A 16099-nucleotide genomic window follows, 5' to 3' on the forward strand; every position below is an offset into this window, starting at 1 on the left:
CTTCCCAATATCCTTCTCCTTCTCCCTTCCAGAAAGCCATCCCACATAACAAATAGCATTTTTAAAAGCAAAAAAAAAGGGAAAGGAAAACAAAATCAGTATAATTGATCAGTACATCAAAAAAAGTCTGAAAAATATGCCACATATAGCACTTGTGGACCTCCCACCTCCTCAATGGGGTGTAGATGGGAATGTCTTCTCATATCTCATTTTATGTGCCAAAAGAGCATTTGTTTTCTTTCAATTAAACAACCCTTCCAATTAAGCAACAAAAGGGAAAAAGAAAAGCCCTTCACAAATATGCCTAGTCAAAGTGAATTCTTTCATTGGTCATGTCTAAAAATATGTCTCAATTCCAAAGGACCCACCTACAAAGAAAGAACAGATGAAGCATACTTTTAAAATTTTATTTTTTTGTTTTCCTTTTTCTGCATAGCTAATATGGAAATATGTTTTGTATGATATATATATATATATATAATTGATATCAAATTGCATGCCTTCTCAAAGCAGGGGAGGGGCAAGAGGGAAGAAGAGAATTTGGAACTCAAATTAAAAAAAAATGAATAGTATTTTATTTTCCAATTATATGTAAAGTTAGTTTTCAACATTCACTTTTACAAGATTCTCAGTTCCAGATTTTTTTTCCTCCCTCCCTCTGTACCTTCATTCCCTCCTCCCCAAGAGGCAAGCAATCTAATATAGGCTATACATGTGCAATCATAGTTCCGCATTAGTCATATTGTGAAAAGAGAATCATAACAAAAGGAGAAAACCACGAGAAAGAAAAAAAAATAGTATGCTTCAATCTTCATTCAGACTCCATTGTTCTTTCTCTGAATGTGGATACCATCTTCTGTCTTGAGTCTTTTGGAATTGTCTTAAATCACTGTATTGCTGAGAAGAGCTAAGTCTATCAAAGTTGATCATTGCACAATGTTGCTGTTACTGTTTATGTTCTCCTATTCTGCTCACTTCACTCAGCATCAGTTAATGTAAGTCTTTGCAGGTTTTTCTGAAATCTGCCTGATCATCATTTCTTATAGCGCAAAATTATTCCATTGCATTCATATACCACAACTTGTTCAACCATTCCCCAACTAATGGGCATCCCTTCAGTTTCCAATTTCTTGCCTCCACAAAAAGAGCTGCTATAAACATTTTTGTACATTTGTGGGTCCTTTTCTATTTTTATGATCTCTTTGGGAGATAATTTGGAACTCAAAATGTTAAAAAAAGATTGTTAAAATTTTTTTAATGTAATTGAGAAATATTTAATGAAACAAATAAAAAGAATTTAAAAATAAAAATGTTTCATTTTACACTTTGAGTCCATCATGCTGGGTTTTGATTGAATGTATTTTTTTCTTTACTGTTCAACATATTTATATTTTTCTTCTGACTAAAGATATAACAGGGTTCCAACCTTTCCATTTTGAAAATGAGTTCTTATTCTGCAGGACTAGAGATAGCAATGGGGAAGACACAGGCAATAAGGACAAATCTGTATTAGGAGTTTTAAACAAATAAATCCTGAATTCAACTTGGGTTCTAATTATTTTTTTCTAAAAGCTAAAGTTTAAACATTGAAAAAATCCCAAAATTCCACTGGGGTTCCAATTAATCAAGTGTAAGAGTACAATGATGTTTTTGCCGACATAGGTTACATGTTCCTACATGAGTCTGTCTGCATGTGATTTGCAGGAAGACAAGAAGAGATTTTCCAAGGAAGACTGATTTTTTCCAAGAGAGAAAGCAGGAGTTTGTGGTCAGAAGTTGACTTTCTGCTCTTTTCAGTGAGAGGAGATACTGGACTAGAATTATTTCTCTCTAGTCCCTTAAATGTTGTTCATCTGGGAAAAGTAATTTTTAGGTTCAAACCAATCCTTATTGTGATCCCTAAACCCCAACCTATATATCCAAGGCTTGACTTTCTTACCACAAATGCCAGCTCTACAACAAACACACATGATAAATAGCAAAAAACAAAAACACCTTAAAACCAAAACCCATTTATCCAAGTTTATAACAAAAAAAGAATTAGAGAAAGTTACAAAGGGAAATATATTCCAGACAATACAGTCAACAAGTTCTCCCATTGTGAGTGATAATGCCTTCAACCAAGAGAGGGCCTCATATCTCACCCAAGGAGAAATTCCCTGAAGTCTCTAATGTAGCAGGTGGGTGATGGGGACATTATAAAGATTTCTAGCTTCTTCCCAGTATCTATCTCTCCCTTCAGGGACCTGAAGAGAGGTTAGAATGATGTATCTTCTTTTTTGAAGCTGGAAGTCAGAAGAGTCTGGATTTTTCTTTTCTCTAGCTCTCACCAAGTCTACCTGCTTCTAACAGAGGCTTGGGACATTTGAGTAATCAATCTCTACCAATGAGGAAAGGGTCCCAGGAAACTGGCACTCTGAGCCAAAGGTTACACAAGATTTTACTGTAGCAAGCTTTATATTCATAGAATTATAGTCTCTCAGAGAAGGAAGGAACTTCAGCTGTCCTCCTTAACTCATGCCTAACAGAGAATCCTCTCTAACAATATCCCCAAGAAATGGTTATTCAGCCTCTGCTCAAAAAATCACAGGGAACCCATTATATCCCATTGCAGCCCATTCTACTTTGTGACACTGTAATTCTTAGGAAGGTTTTGTTTACATCAAGTAGAAATCTGCATTTATGCTTCTTTCGTCTGCTGGTACTTGCTCTGCCCTCCAGAACCATGTAGAAAAAAAATCTAATCCTTTTTCCAATACTTGAAGATACCAAACATGCCTCACTCTCAAGTTTCATCTTTATCTAGGCTAAGCATTCCAAGTTCCTGCACTCCATCCTTACATGGCACCCCTCTCCATTCTGGTTGCTATCTGGTGATCACACTTCAGTTTGTTCATATATTATCTAAAGAATGGCACCTAGAAATGATCCCTGTTTCTTCACATATATGACCTGTCCAGTAAAGCATACAGTGGGGATTAGCCTGTGCAAATGCATTAGACTCATTTGAGCTTGCAGGCCATTAAAAATGCTAGTTCTGATGTTGATACCTTTTTTTCACACACACTAGTGTGTAGTTGTGTCTCCCCAATTCTTGTAATTGTGGTGATAGATATTTAAATCCAAAAGTAGAATTTTACATTCATCCTTAATACACTTTACCTTATCAGAGTCAGGCAATTATTCTAGTCTATCAAGACCATTTGGGATCTTTCAGTCAAATAAGATAGAATTAAATACAAAAATATAGCATATAGTACCTATATAGAAATATGCCATATAGAAACATAGCATGTAGTACCTATAAGAATTAGTATTTGACAAAATTAGTTATTTTATAAACTCTCCAGGATTGGGATTGTTAGGGCACTCCTGGAAATCTACTAATAGATACCCTTTGTAAAAAGAGATCATATAAATCAAGTGACGATGACATTTGGCAAGTACAATGCCAGCAACTCTTCTTTCATCCCCATTTAAAAGGTAAACTCCCATCAAGAAATAGACCCATTGATTCTTTTCTAATCACATAATGGTGTGTATTGTAGAAAAAAGAAATAATTTCATTAAATTAAGCCCTGTTCTAGAACCACATAGTTTTGTTCTGTGTTAAAGGAACTTGCTTTCATAAATCTAAAACAATCTCTTGAGCTAGCGGTGTCAAACCCAAATAGAAATGGGGGCCACTAAACCATAGATAAGGATCCCTTCTGGCCTCATATTGACCTAGGAAACTACATGTTAACATGTCCTATTGAACTTTTATCTATTTTGTTAAATATGTCCCAATTACATTTTAATCTCATCCAGGAACAAAGCAGTCCTCTATGGTGCATTTGATACCTCTGTCTTAAGCAGCCCTGGTCTTAGAAACACTATCTATTCATGATTTCTGACTTTGCAGTGTATGATTGCTGAAATTTCCATCATCTTTCTAGTTTCCAATTCCCAGTTTTCCCTCTGATAATTACAATGATGATAATAACATTAGGTGCCCATTCATTTTATATACACAATCACCTTTCGACCTCACAGTCTCCTTAGAAGGTGAGTCCTTGATTGTTTCTAGTAAATTAACACCCCAACTTTAGTGGTCAGGAAAAAAAATGGTGCTAGAATGGCTTAATTCCTTGGCAGCCAAGGTTATATTTCAGGAATTTTCTCCCTGCCAGACCTGAGTTGCTATGAGTTCTCCTTGATGGAAGCCCTCAATGAGCTCTTAAGTAAAGCCAGTGTTAATGTGTCTGCCTTGTGATCTCAAGAACACAGGGAAAGGATAAGTTCATTTTTGCCCAGGTGAGAACTCTCTCTTGCCTCCTGGCCAGTTTGAAGCTAAAGGAATCTAATTAGGATTTCAAAACAGATCACTTCTTCCCTTCCAATATACCTTTCCACACCTCTGCATTTCTGCTGGGTACAACATTCAAAATGTTAAGCCAATTTGCATTTTATTGTATACTTTCAGGAATTGAATTACCAATATGAGATGTTAACACAAACAAGGTAAATAGCACCAGGAAAATTACAATATGGGGATAAATGGACATATCTATAGAGTAGAATAGCAAACATGTAACCAGTTAATGGACATTATAGTGACCTACAATAGGGATATTTAAAATTCATGGTATAGTTTTGTCTAGCTCCATAACTGGGAACATTATTCTCAGAGATAGTCTTTCTTTTGGGGTCTTTCTTGCACTATGTACCCCAGATATCTGAATATTCTAAAGTCATGGGACCATAGAATTTGAGCTGAAAGGAATCTTAGAGGTAATTGAATCCATATCTCTTTAGACTTCTGAGAGGTTAAGTGCCGTGCCCATTATCACACAGCTATTAAGTGAGAGTCAGAGGTAGGATTTGAACTCACATCTTCCAGACTTCAGGTACAGCATGCTATCCACTCTACCACAATGTCCCTTCAGGTGCTTTGAGATAATGGAAAACAGTACATCCCGTACCAGAAGGCCTGAATCCCAGTTTTCCCACCAAACCTTGGGCAAGTCACTCTCTGAGTGTTTCCATCTGAAAAATGAGGTTCTACCTATTTTACAGGGTGTTTAGGAAGATTAAATGTGAAAGTGCAAGTGAATGGCAATTACAAACCCTAATGCTGTGCAAATGTAAGGTACAATTGTTATTATTGCTACCCAATCCGGTGGTCCAGGACTGGGAGACCTGCAGGCTTGTGACCACATGTGGCCCTTCTAGATCCTCGGGTGCAGCCTTTTGGCTGAGCCCAAGTTCTACAGAACAAAACCTTTTATTAAAGAGATTTGTTCTGTGAAGTTTGGATTCAGTCGAAGGGCTGCACTTAAGGACCGAGAGAGCCACATGTGACCCTGAGGCCTGCTATCGTCTGTCTTAGACTATAGCACAATAGTGTCAGTGAGTACTCAGATGATACTCTTCTATAGATTAGTATAGGTGGGAATGAGGCAAAGAGAAAGCAGTTTATATATATATATTTTTTTTTCTTAACCGTTATTCATTTTATTGTTCACTGAAGAAAAACAAGACATTTAAATAAAATGTTCCAGAAAAGGATACTATGATTTACAATTCAAGTGTAAAGTTTCCTCATCATTTTCCATTGTTTTGCCAGTGTACACTACATCACTGATCAATCCATAATTACACTGAGAGCAGAATAATACAGCATGGTGGTCTTCATACGTATTTCTTGTGTTCAGTTTTGCTTTTTCACATTCAACATAATAATGTTTGACAATCATTAAAAATATATAATTCTATTATTTCCTACATAAAGCAAATACAAAGCAATGAAACACATGTTAAACATAAATTTAACGTTTCTGCAAAAGAGCCACTTTTATACTGAATAGACATGCTGGAAAAAACCTAGCAGTTAATTGTACATTATTTGTCACTCTTCATTCTGTACACAAAAAGGACACTATGAAAGAAGATGATGACAGCAGACAAGATAGTGCTTCTCTTTTTAATAAGGTACAAACTTCAGAATGAATAAAATCACAATTGACTTTATCCCTATGACTTGAGCCAAGTGTCTCAGGTAAGAACAAATTTCCTTTCTAATTGTCATGATCATCCAAATTTTCATTTAATACTGTCTGTGAATTTCCATTTATACATATATGAATCAAATGTCCAACATGCACATTTTCACATCACAAAACACAACCTAGTATTTTAAATCACAATTCTGCTGTTGTGTTTAACCTATTGGTTCCTTAGATAATTTCACAAACATTTATTAAAAACAGGGAATGTACTTCCTATGGATCAAGTGAGGCTTTATTAAGATGGTAATAAATGTTTTGAGAGGGATATTGTAGGGGTAGAAGTTTTCAATGCAAGTATATTCAGAAGATTTGTTGTTCAAATAACATTTTTTCAAAACCAGTTGGAGGAATATGGTAAAAGTCACTGAATTGACAATCCAAAATCACAGTGTCATCAACATATACAACAGGATACACTGTTCCTTGTATACCTGATGCTGGACAGTACATATTCTTTCCATTCAAATAAACATTCAATTCTACATGATCATATGTAATACCCACTACATCTCCTTCCTGTGGAAGATTGTTTGCAGGCAACCTATTCTTTTCCTCATTGTTGTGGTAGAGGACTCCGTCATCCTCATCGCAAAGCTATGAACATCTCAGCCAAGTGGAATCTGATTAAAATTAACTTTCTGAGTTGCAACTCCAATGCCCCAGATACCCGTGGACCAGATTTTGAATTCGAAGTAGCTTTTGTTCTGATGCAAAGGTACATTGGCTAAACAACCTCCTGTCCCACATATCCTTCTTCCATTTTTGACAATGACAACATCTGTTCCCATGTGCTGCTGTTCCCATTGCACTGGGGCCACCTCTGTAGGTGGCCAGGGCCAGGGCCGCTGCCCAGGCCCTATATATATATTTTCAAAAGTCCTCTGAATTTTCTAGGAATTCAGTGAGTTAACACTGATGTGACAGTAGAGGAAAGCACGTTTAAATTATTTGTTAAGCACCTACTATGTGCCAGGCACTTGGGATACAAAGACCAAAAAATCCTTGTGCTCAAGGGTTTACAGATCCCTAGGAGAAAACAACATGGGAATCACTAAGCAAAAATAAAAATATATAAAGTTAATACTTTTTTTTTTTTGGTGAGGAGTAAGAACCACATTTTCTTTTTAGTCTTTACCCCCTTGGGGACCCAGACATATAATGCAGTAACAGAAAGTTCCTGGCAGTCTCTATATTGACTTAGAAAACTGCAAACTAATGTTATCCATGTTTCATTGTATTTTTATTAATTTTTGTTAAATATTTCCCAGTTGCATTTTGATCTGATTTGGGCCACACTGAGGAGTACTGGGGCCATGTGTGCCTGGAAAAAAAAAGAGTTTTTGAAAGCTTTGTATTTAGAGAGTTATGCAGGATGCTGAAAGGTCAAGCAATTGGCCCAGGGTCACGAGACCTACATGTGTCAAAGGCCAGCCTTGGACCAAGGTCATCCTGGGCTGCCTATCATCTCGCTATTCCATGTTTCCTCTCTCTATTCCAGCCAACCTGACTTAACTCGCTGTTCTCCAAACTTGGTGTTCCTCCATTCTTACATTTCTTCCTCATCTCCAACTCTGAAAATTTCTCCCCTACTTCAGGGCTCATCTTAGGTCCTGACTTCTGGGAATCCTTGCCTGATCATCTCTCCATCCTCGTGTGCAGGGTGTCCCCACAGTCTGGACACATAGGAAATTAATTAACTATGCGTATTTTCAAGAAATGAATGAAATTTTCAACAACATTTTATTTAATTAGCATAAATGAGATTTTATAGGAAGACATAGGAGACTCATAGGAAATCTCATTAATTAAATTAAATTAATCTCATTAATATGGAAACTAGTCCCCAATAGCTAGTGAAGGCTTTGATTCCATATGAAATTGTCATGGTTAAAATTTATGCCAATTAAATAAAATGTTGTTGAAAATTTCATTCATTTCTTGAAAATATACATAGTTAATGAGATTTCCTATGTGTCCAGACTTTAGGGACACCCTGTACTTTCATTTCTGTTTATTTGCTGTATCTACAAAAGAAAGAAAATCCTTTGAGGACAGCAATTTAAAAAAAATTTATATCCTCAGGAGAACCCAGAGTGCCATGCACATACCAGATGCTTAATAAATGTTTATGGAGTTGATATTGACTGGTGAAAACTGATTTGGTTGGTATGGCTCCCATCTGCCCAAGATGTCTGCTAGCAAAGGCTGATAAACAAGGGCCTGGGCATTGTCCCTTTCTCACCTCCCACTCTCAGCCTCTTGTAGGATTGGTACAATTAGGATTAAATTCTTTACATCCTTGCCCCTCATTGCTCACTCCTAATTAGGTCATTTAGAGAATATTCTCATTTCATTGATCCTAGAGATAGCATAGCAGTTGAGTGTCTAAAACTCTCTATATGTTTGAGGCCTGAAGGTTTCTGGCCCTTCTCAATGTGAAAGCCCTTGCAAGGTTCCCCATCTGGAAGCCACTCCACTATGTGCTGCCCTTGGCTGGGGGAGACAGGTATGGGACAATGAGAACTGCATACCAAGGTTACTTTCTGATGGCATCTGTTTTCTTCCTCCCTTTAGGCAGTAATGAAGTTATCTAATGTACTCTCCCTATGTAGCCTTGTAGCTTATAACCCACCTCTCCTGCACCTCATTTGAATTGAGAGCCACATGATCAAAGGAATAATAGAGACAAGTCATCGTGATGCTATGCCGACAAAGCTATGCCCTGGAAGTTAAGAGGGCATAGGTCTTATCACTGGCCAACTTAGTAATTGTGGAAAAGTCTCTTATGCTCTCACTTACTTTGCCTGAAAAACGATGTGTTAAATCGAAGCTCCAAGGCCCCTTCCTCTCAAGGTTCTCTCTGATTCTACCCTTAATTTACTCTCCCTCTGTATGGAAAACAATTGTCTGGTCCCTATTGTACTGTTTCCCAGTTATGATTCTTTTGAGGTTTTCTATTAGCAAAGGATCTTAATTTGAGAGTTGAAAAATGACTTTGGTGTAACAGAAGACAGATATGGTTGTCAGTCACCTTGAATCCTTGTGTAAGGAAGGGAGGTTGGATCATTCTAGGTTCTGTTGGGTCCTGGGTTATCTTTCCCTAGCCTATCTAGTGTTCCATTCTACTCGGCCCTTGTGATAATTCTCTGAGTAGTGTTAGTTGGTTGAAAAATTGTTGCCCTTCAGGGGCAGCTAGGTGGCACAGTAAAGAGAGCACCAGCCCTGGAGTCAGGAGGATCTGGGTTCCGATCCGGCCTCAAACACTTAACACAAAAACTAGCCATGTGACCTTGGGCAAGTCACTTAACCCCAATTGCCCTCCAAAAAGCAAAAAAAAATTGTTACCCTTCCAGAAATATTTAATAACATCTTTTTGCAGGGTATAATTTTTAAAGCATTTTTATCAAGTACAATATTTATGCCCTATAGTTCTGTAAGAGGGAGGGCAACATATTATAATTCCTATTTTAATATTTATTTGGTTTTTTTTGGGGGGGGAGGTAGGGTAATTGAAGTTAAGTGACTTGCTGAAGATCATACGGCTAGTTTCGTGTTAAGTGTCTGAGGCCGGATTTGAACTCAGGTCCTCCTGACTCCAGGGCCGGTGCTCTATTCACTGTGCCACCTATACATCCCCATAATTCCTATTTTATAGATGAAGAAATTGAGGATTAGAGAGGTCCAGTGATTTGTCCAAGATCACCCAGCTGGTTTGTGGCAGAGCTAGGTCTAGAGCCCAAATTTTCCTGCTCTCAGCCTTGGGCTCTTTCTGCTAAGGCCTGCTTCTGCTTTTTATTTTTTCCTTTACAGCACTCCTTTCAAATTCTCCTCCCTTTTTACTCCCCCGACTCACACTTGCAGGTCAGGCCCTGGGAGGAAAGATCACAGAGTACCTGGGTCTGCACTCCTAAAACTTTCAAGACATGGATCCCCACCAACGTATTGTTAAGACAGCTAGCTCAAATAAAAGCTGTTTTCTGAAATTCAGGCAGGGCATGCACAACAGCAGTAAAACATTCCTCCCTCCCATGAACTTGGGGAACACTCTTCAACAACAGCACAGCATTAGTGGGAAGAATAGCATACATGTAGACAAGCAGGCATAGGGTTACCTGGGCAGGGAACACCCATGGCTGAGACAGCTTCAACAATACAGGGCCACTATCCTTTTCTCTTCTGGAGGCAGCTGGTGGCTGGAGTCAGGAAGACCTAAGTTCAAATTCAGCCTCAGACCCCTAATAGCTGTGTGCTTCTGGGCAAATCCCTTAATCTCTATCTGCCTCAGTCTCCTCCTCTGTAAAATGGGGAGGATAATAGCACATACCTCCCAAGCTCATTATGAGGACCAAATGAAATGATGGTTTTTTTTAAAGTGTTTTGTACTATGCCTGGCACATAGTAGGTGTCTTATATCAATGCTTATTCTCATCCCCTCTTCTCATGATGTCCTCACAGACTTCCCTGGGCTCCCAGGGTCTGATCCTCTCCACAGCTCCATTGAACTCTGCATCTGGACTCTCTCCTTGGCTGCCAGAGCTCTTTACTTGACTGACCCCCTAGAGAGTATGTATGTGTGTCTTACTTTTTAAAGGACCGCCAAAGATATGACTAAGCCTTTGGTTGGCTAATGACTAGCTGCCCTCTAGAAGAACTTCATCATACCTCCTAAGGGGTAATGAAGTATAAATATTTATTTACACTTTAAGACCTTACTACCTTGCTACCTCTGTTACCTGGCTATTGGATTTGTCATTTCATAAACTGGATTTAGGAAAAACAATTAATTGGGGACCATAGATAAATCACACTTTTAAATAGGGAACTCTTAAGAAAGTAAACATTTTGAAGACCCAAAGGAACAAATCAAAAAGGCTGGAATTGGGGTGGCTAGGTAGCACAGTGAGTAAGAGCGCCAGCCCCCAAGTCGGGAGGACCCGGGATTGGTTCCGGCCTCAGATACTTAACACACACACACACACACACACACACACACACACACACACACACACAAAACTGGCCGTGTAACCTTGGTCAAGTTACTTAACCCCAATTGCTTTAAAAAGAAGGCTGGAATTTCAGCCACAAAATGGGGAGATGCCTTGGAGGTAAAGAGGTCCTTCCCAGCATCCATCAAAACATACCACATAAAGGGATTTTCATTGCTGGCTCTATAGTAGATAAATAAATCACTAATTTCACACAGAGCACCTTTGGATGCAAAAGTTAGCTAAACTGGTCCCACTAATTTAAGGAAAAATAGTTAGTTGGTATGATCTGATGCCAACTAATGGGTAGATTTGTACATTAGGAACCAGTGTTGGCAGACTGAAAGACTGACTTTCAGGTATTGTCTTTTATGGACAAGGTGTTCACAATCACCATCCATCATTTTTTAAATGGAATACTTTCCTGGAAGATATTGCAGTATTATTCAAAATGTGCCAAAGTGGGCAGGAGATCCCAGGAGTAATTGTGAGTTATGAGGTCAGGGGGACCTCATTGCAAACTATTTGCAAAACTTAATTGGGGTAATAAATAAACTAAGCATGTAAATTAGATTGAAGATGGCACAGTGAATTAAAAGGAAGCCATTATCCTGCTGTGTCAAAAAGCAACCTTCCGTATTCCTTAATATTTAGTTGAACTATTCATCAACAATGATTTCAATATCAAACATCTAGGAAATTCACAACTGAAATATTTTTTAAGTGAAGCTTTTTTTTTCCTTTACTATTTATTAGGTACTTTGAGAACAGCTCTGATCCAGCTTTCAGGGATGAATCCTCTTTCCCTACTCCTGGCTGTCCCCTCTCCTGATCACAGGATATGATTTCCTTGCCACTAGAGTACTTAGAATCAAATATAGAAGAGACATTGAAAAAAATGTACAAAATTATGCAAGAAGCAATTTCCAACAGTCCCACTGATGAAAGCAAATGGGTATAGTACTGTGCTTAAAGTCTAGAATACCTTCATTCAAATCCTACCTCAGACACTTAACTAACTGTGTCACCCTGGGTAAGACACTTCACCTCTCTGGGCCTCAGTTTCCTTATCTGTAAAATGGGGATAATAATAGCACCTACCTCACATATATATGTGTATGTATATAGTGATAATAGTAAATAAAATTCTTTGCAAACCCTAAAGTGTTAACACAAATACTGGTTGTTATTGTTATCATTACTATTACTATTGTATTAACTATTACAGAACTGATTTTTTTTTGGCTTGGGGACTTTAAATTAGGTAGTTGCAATTCATTTAAATTTACTGTGGGCCTGTCATCCCTTTCATGCAGCTGAAAGTACTGAAGAGTCTCTTGGAAATAAATATAAATATATATAACAAGAGAAACAGCATGCCACATATTCACAAATACAGCAACTGATGGCCTCCCTCTCTACCCTACCCCCAACTTCCAACCCCTCTGTATCAAGTGCTACATCTGCTTTTTTTTTTAAAGCAGTTGATTGAATGAATACAAATGTCTCAGTGTTGTCACTTGGGATGCCACTTGATATATCCCATTTTCTAGACTCTAATTATTGCATTTGTAGACATGAATGCCATTTAGATGTAAGCTAATTCAGCATGGTAACTCAATTAGATTTGTACTGACTTGGATTTATGAAACATCAATGGATTCTTGGTGAGACCAATGGGACTGCTGGTTATTCATCCCCAAGCCTTACGGAATCTGCCTCTCAGGAGCTCAATTAAACACACCAGTGATGAGCATGTTTTGCAACTGAAATGTTTCACCATTAAAACGGAAAGGTTTTTGTGTTGTTCAGTGTTCCCATTCTCCAAGGGCAGGAACACCTTTCACTAATGATGTGAAATGAAGTTTTCTTTTAGGTTATGTATGAGATCCAAAGAATACAATTCCTTGGTGTGTGTGTGTGTGTGTGTGTGTGTGTGTGTGTGTGTGTGTGTGTGCTTGTTTCTCAAAGCCAACAGTAGATTCAGAACTTACAGTTAATTATTAATAATAATAGCTCTGGTTTATATGGTGCTTTCAGATTTACAAAGCACTTTACATATGTTATTTCATTTGATTTTCATAACCATATAAGGTGGAGGCTATTAATGTACCCATTTTTTTTTTACAGATGAGGAAACTAAGGTTGCATCAGGTCAAGTTAGTTGCCCAAAGTGACAAAAGCTTCTAAGGTGTCTGAAGTAGTTCTCCAACTCAGATCTTCCTGACTCCTGTTTGCTCTGTGTACTACCTGCCTGGTTTTCTATAGATGAGATCGAATCTATAGAAAAATTATTTGTAAAAAGTCTCCATCCAAAGAAAGGAAAAGATCTAGGTGGAAGCTGAAGCGAATCTAGGAAGCCAGGCAAATAGCAGGCTAAAATAATCCTGCTGGAAAAAAATGTTTTCACTCTTTGACATAGAGAGAGAGGGCTGCTATTTTGGGTAAGTCTCCATATCCATGATATCAAAATTACCTAGGTCACTTCCTATCAGGTTGCAAATCAGGAGCTTTGGAATTCTTGTAGGACTCAGAACTGGAAGGAATCTTAAATATCAACAAATCTAACCTACTCATTAGTTTTTTGGTTTTTTTTTTCAAGAAATTTTAAAAAAAATTGGGGGGGGGAAGGCAGGGCAATTGAGGTTAAGTGACTTGCCCAAGGTCACACAGCTAGTAAGTATTGTCTGAGGCCAATTTTGGACTTAGGTCCTTCTAACTCCAGGGCCAGTGCTGCCCCTACTCATTAGTTTTTAAAACAATTTTTTATTAGCATCTTTGGGTTTTTAACTTTTCCTAAATTTCCTATGTATCCCTTCTCTTCCCTGTCCCAGAGTTCATCCCTTATACCAATGTAGCTATACATAGTTATATTTAAAGAAAAAGAAGAAACAATAAGTGAAAATGATCAATATGCAGTGTTCCACATCCATAGATCCCCCACCTCTTGACTCCTTAATTTAAAAGAGAATATGAAACTATAGCAGCAAGCACCCCAGCGTCCCCAGGGTGGCTGCCAACACAGGTTCTTAGATCTGCTTTTCTAAAGGAAAGTAACTCAAAATGGGTTAACAAGCTTACTTTAATCAATCAAACATATATTGTTTACCTAGTTCAGGGGAAAAAGGGTCAGCACCCCAAACTTCAGAGTATACAGACAGAAGTTACAAGACAGAGAAACAGATCAAGACAGGGTTCCAAACTGTCCAACCATTACATACATACCAAATCACAGTTACCAGAGAGGGAAGCATCAACATCTGGGTTTTCAAAGCCTGGGGCTCTCAACGGCTGCTCAGAGTCTCATCTGGTCAAATCACACAACACTTCTCAAAGTGAGCCCCAAAGCAAAGCCTCCCATCAGGGCTTATATAGCCTTCTCCTGGCTCAGGGAATGTCACAACCCTCTTGACCCACTGCGCAATCACAAAGCGCCAATGTGTGGTCATTCCTGAAAACCAAACCTCCTGCCACAGGCTCCATGTGACCACATTCAGCCTATTAGGGGGCAGAGAATATTTTCAAATCAAGAAAAGTTCTCAGAGTCTCTTAAGCCTATCAAAGGGCCTAGGGGCAGGGAAGATCTTTAAATTTGCATTTCCATCACAGAAACTGAGGAACAAGAGAAGGAAAATGACTTGACCAAGGAACACAGGTATTAAGTGCAGAGCTATTTTTGTGAATTTGCTGAATTTTAAATATTTGAATTTTGTGTATAAAAATTATTTCTGAATCTGGTCCCCACCTGTTTTTCTTCAATAGCTCTTCTACACTCTGAAGGGCCACACATGTTCCCAAGTACAATTGTTACTTACAGGATAAACACATATTTATAATAAATAATCCTAATGATAATAATTAGCATTTGTGTAGTGCTTTAAGGTCTATAAGACATTTTACAAACATATTATTTGTTTCCCCCAGTACTGGAAGGTAGGTGCTGTCATTATCCCTACTTTACAAATAAGAAGATTGAGGCAGGCACAAACTGTGCTCAGGATCACAAAGCTATTAAGAATCTTGGCTGGATTTAAACTTAGGTCTTCCTAACTTCAAGTCCAATGCTCTGTGATGCCTATATTTTTATTTGGAAAAAAAAATACAAATTACCCATCAGAACATGGCTTAGTAAAGAAATAGATGGGGTGGCTAGGTGGTGCAGTGAATAGAACACTGGCCCCGGAGTCAGGAGGACCTGAGTTCAAATCCAACCTCAGACACTTCACACTTACTAGCTGTGTGACCTTGGGCAAGTCACTTAACCCCAATTGCCCTGCCTTCCCCCTCAAAAAAACAAAACAAAAAAAAGGAATAGATAAATGAAAGACAAAAATGTCATCATTGCCCCTACAACCTTCCTAGCCAATGTTACCACCTTAGTACCTACTATATTGATCTAAATATAGCATGCCTTTTTTAACAGGCCACATTTGTAAAATATTTACTACCTCTATGACTTCGAGCATGTCTTTTAACCTCTTTCACCTCTCTGCACCTCATTTTCCTCATCTGTTGAGGAGATTGGACTAAATGACTTTTTCAACTTTTTATCTACAATATTATAGCTCTTTAAAATAAAATAAAAAACCAAGTATATAATGTGTGCCCTGGAGGAAAAAAATCCCTTCTAGGCCTCATATGCCTCAGGTTTTATACAAGTCAAGTAGGAGTAGAAAATATAGCCTATATTTGGATCAATATGGAATTTAGTTTAATGTATATTATCGTATGTATCCCAGCTAATGATTGTTCAGCACCTACTCTTACCCTCTCCCCTACCCCACTTCTTAACTTAGAGCTGGCTGCAGACAGGTGCCCATTTTCTTTTCTTTTTTTCTTTTCGGAGGGCATTTGGAGTTAAGTGACTTGCCCAGGTGGTTTTTGTGTTAAGTGTCTGAGACGGGATTTGAAGTCATACTCCTGACTCCAGGGGCAGTGCTCTATTCACTGCACCACCTACCTGCCCCCTACAGATGTCCCTTTTCTCGTGTGTGTGTGTGTGTGTGTGTGTGTGTGTGTGTGTGTTTGTATTTAAAGCTTTGCTACTTCATCAAAGTTCAAGGA

The 16099-nt window shown here is 38.2% G+C and overlaps 1 pseudogene; it reads right to left on the reverse strand.

The window, feature by feature from the left end:
• Window positions 1-5462: 5462 nt before the first annotated feature.
• LOC138168545 (SPRY domain-containing protein 7 pseudogene) lies at window positions 5463-6865 on the reverse strand (annotated as a pseudogene).
• Window positions 6866-16099: the final 9234 nt, after the last annotated feature.

The sequence above is a fragment of the Petaurus breviceps genome, unplaced genomic scaffold (assembly GCF_028583685.1).
Source record: "Petaurus breviceps papuanus isolate PSGF00001 unplaced genomic scaffold, PetGlider_PUasm1.0 37, whole genome shotgun sequence".
Lineage (NCBI taxonomy): Eukaryota > Metazoa > Chordata > Mammalia > Diprotodontia > Petauridae > Petaurus > Petaurus breviceps.